A 4,187-nucleotide genomic window follows, 5' to 3' on the forward strand; every position below is an offset into this window, starting at 1 on the left:
AAAATAATAATAAACATCGCTAGCGGTGTTAAAAACTATATGATACATATCATCAGTTTTTTTTTTTTTTTTGACAGCGGTATCAGTCGATACAGCGACTATGCAACAAATGCACGTTTTTGGGGTGTGTTTGTTTTCCTTTTAAAGAGAAAAACGACGAGTATCGCTAACGTTGTCCCACGCTCGCTATTCGCGAAAACAGCCGCCGACTTATCTCGGAGACAAAACAGCTTTTTGCCGCCTCTGCCCTTATTTACTTTTCACGTTTCCCACAACAACATTTTTTTTTTTTTTTTACATTCCTGCCTCTGGTGGGTCGACTTCATTTTGACCCGAGGCGGCACAACTCCACCGATCGTGTACGCGTTGGAACGGGACAAGCCGAAAGGAAAAGAAGAAGACATTTGAAATTTAAAAAAAAAAAAAAAAATGTCTGCATTTCTGGATTCGGGATTTGACTTGACCTCAGGCCGACTCGCGTCGATTGCAAAACGTTCGATTTCGCAATCGATCTCGCTGCTGACAGGCGGCGCGACGGACTCGTCATCACGCAGTCATCGAAATTTGCGCTTGAAAAAAAATTTTTAAAAAGTCACTCGGCGTCAGCAAATCGAGAGTGGACAAATGTCACGGTGGAGGATTGCAAAAAAAAAAAAAAAAAAAAAAGATGAAATATTAAAACCGGAAGAGCTCAAAGTCGCTTTCGACGCGTTTGCTTGTTTTGTTTGTCAACGGTAGACGATTGAAGACAACTGGACCGTACCAATTGAGATTATCTGGTAGGGGGAGCGGAAAGTGAAAATGCATTTTTGGGGGGGGTTGTAATAATTAAATAAATAATGATGTAATTTTTTTTAAAATAAGCAGTTTAGAGACATTTGCATTTCCTTCGCTAGCCGCTAGCGGGCTGTTGCATTCGGGATGAAGGAAATGAAAAACATTTCTAGATGTGAGGATAAGCGGCTGGGAAAATGGATGGGTGCGCAAATTGATCTCAATGCGTTAGATTCAATTTTAAAAAATGATATCTCAGTGTTTCAAAACAGCGGCAGGGTGATTTCAGCTGGTAAAGCGTCGGCCTCGCAGTTCCGAGTTCCAGGGTTCGATCCCGGCCTCGCTTGTGCGGAGTTTGCATGTTTCCCCCCTGTGTCTGCGTGGATTTTCCCCGGGTGGGCACTCCGGTTTCCTCCCACATCCCCAAAACATGCGACATTAATTGGACACCCTAAATTGCCCCGATGTTGTCTTGATGTGCCCTGCGATCGGCCGGCGACCAGTTCGGGGTGTGCCCCGCCTCCTGCCCGTTGACAGCCGGGATAGGCTCCGGCACCCTTGTGAGGATATGCGGCAAAGGAAATGGATGGATGTTTCAAAATAACTTCAAAAGGATTAAATGTGAAATGTGCCATCGAATTAAGTGATACTTTCATCTACCACCAGAGGGACCCCTCGCGCCACACTTTGAGAACTACGGCATTCAATAATTTTTTACGCAGGATTTAACCGCTCGCAAACGTTTTTTGCCGTCGCGTTTGTGCCGGAAAAAAACGGTCTGACTGTTTTTCTTTTTTTTTTTTTTTCAGGCTAAATTTAGCGCTCCAAAGTTTTCCAGGACCGCGGGGTGGGGGTGGGGGGGGGGTCGTTTTTAATCGCATTTGGACGCCGCGGCCCGTTTGCCTCGAACATCGAGCGGAAAAACCACGCCGACGCCGCCGGAATCCCCGTCGCCGTTACCGTGGCGACCGCGAGGGGACAAACAGCTCGGCCTGCGGGGGAAAAAGGTCAAGGGTCGGATGGAAACGCCAATTATGTCGCACTCTTTCATCGGCTCGTGTTTTTCCCCCAAAAAGGGGAATCGTGCTTTGTCACCGTCATCTCTCCTGCGGGATTCCCGGAATACTTCAGATACGCTATCGGCGCAAAACGCGGGTGCGCGCTAGCAAAGGCAAAATAAACAAAGATCCGGAGGGAGACACAACAAAACCCAACCGGAACGTTGTTTGGATTTTTCGCGCTTCGGCTAGCAAAGAGCAACTTGTTGCCGTTTTTGGACACCCGGATTGGAACCTTCGGCGGAACGTCGCAACCTGCGACAAACATCTGCGATAAACAACTTTAGCTCTTATTTTGTATTTCGGGAGGGGTCGATTTGAGCTTTGAAAGTCCTCCAGGAAGAACATCCATTCATCCATCCATCCATCCATCCATCCATTCTTTTAGTCGCTTATCCTCACAAGAGTGCCGGAGCCTTATCCCAGTTGTTACACCCTGAACTGGTCGCCAGCCAATCGCAGGGCACATGGAGACAAACAGCCGCACTCACAATTACATTTTTGGGATGTTGGAGGAAACTGGAGTGCCCACCCGGAGAAAAGCCATGCAAACTCCACATAGCCAGGGCTGGGATCGAACCCGGGAACTCGGAACTGTGAGGCCAACACTATACCAGCTGAGCCACCGTGACGCCAGTCACGTCTAAATTTCCCTCTTTAACACACTCGCTGCCATTGACGTTTATATCCGTCAATTGGCAAACAATTGTTGACTGCCACTGACCGAATATAATCGTTCATCAAGGATGTCATGTCATTATCCAAGCCGCTTGTCCTCACAAGGTTTGCGGGAAAGCCAGAGCCTATCCCGGCTCGCTCTTCCTGTGGAAATATGGCTTGAAAAATGGAAGAATCAGCTTGCTTGTCCTGAATACATTTTTTAAAAAATGTATATATATATTTTTGCGATATACTTTTCCGCATCATCCCCAGACGGAGTATATTTAGCTTAGCTTTAGCCACGAAGAAGAAATCGATCGTTTGTGATCCCACCAAAGTGCTCGACGGCGCCCTCTAGCGGCCACGTTTGTGTTGTCTCTCACTTCCTGTCGCCCCCCCCAGCATTCCTGATCCGTTACGTCCGCGGTCGTCCTGCGAGACGGAATCGAGCTCGATGACCTCGCAATCCCATAATTGAGCCTGCGACTCGGCGACCGGATGCCCATTTTTTTGCCTCCTACGCGATTTTGCTGCTGTAGCAACAGCTGGAGACCCTCAAAGACCCCCGACAGCAAAAACGCCCGCAGGACAAAATATTCGACACACTTCCAAGTCCAGCTGTATCCAAACGGGCCCGGGACACGTGCGCTTCCGAACACCGGTTCCATGGTTTTTTTGGGGGGGGTTTTTCCGTGCGTCCTGTCACGATAAACGCGCACGTGAAAATCGGACACGCTAGCAACCTCTGCAAACATTTTCCGGGATCACCAAACCAGAATGTTCCGCGTCATTCGACCCGTTTTGATGTGCGTGACCCTCGTCGAGATTTCGCCTTGAATCGGAACTGCGGGCGCCGCTTGCGGATATTTTCAAACCGCCGCGTCCCAAAACAAAATGGCGGACGATCTGGCTGTTTCCGATAAAACGACAAATATTTTCAAAGTCAAACGCGGTTCAACGCCAAAACAAAATGGCCGCCGACCCGTACGTTTCACAGCGTAGTTTCTATGTCGTTTTACGTGCGGCCCGTCATAATAACGTCGTGCCGAATTTCATATCTATCGGGCGCTCGTGTATATTAATGAAAGAAAATGAGAGCGTAGCCAACGTACAGTCTAAAGATCTTTTATTGAAACAAATAAATTAATAAGTTAGTCACGTAAGCTACTTCTACTCTCAGCAGACGCACGACATCATCATCATCATAATCATCATCGGGTGCGGAAAAAATCTGCTCAGATTGCTGGAAGAAGGTGGAAGACTGTCTCGGCGTAGCTTAGCATAGCTAGCTTAGCATTTTTATTGCTTTCGTTTGGTATGTGTGTGTGTGTGTGTGTGACATCGCTTTTCCGGAACTGGAATGTCAAAAAAAATGGCGGCAAGTCAGTGCGGAGGTGACGTCACGAGCGAGAGAACGTGCACGGAGGGAGAGAGAGAGAGAGAGAGAGAGAGAGAGAGAGAGAGAAAGGAAGAAAGATGGAGAAAGAGAGAGACATGCAAAATGCATTCAGGCAGGCAATGGGTCGCTCTCGCGCGCTTGTGGCGCCCTCCAGTGGCCTCAGAGGTAGTTGCGGCATGCCTGGTGAGCTACTACGTCACGTTCACTTCATGAGGCACACCTGGACAACACGATTCGGAGATGCCATCACATCATCTTTCCAAAATTATTAAGAGTCTCGGCGTTTATTGACGCAA

This window comes from Syngnathoides biaculeatus, chromosome 1 (genome assembly GCF_019802595.1).
Source record: "Syngnathoides biaculeatus isolate LvHL_M chromosome 1, ASM1980259v1, whole genome shotgun sequence".
Taxonomy (NCBI): Eukaryota; Metazoa; Chordata; class Actinopteri; order Syngnathiformes; family Syngnathidae; genus Syngnathoides; species Syngnathoides biaculeatus.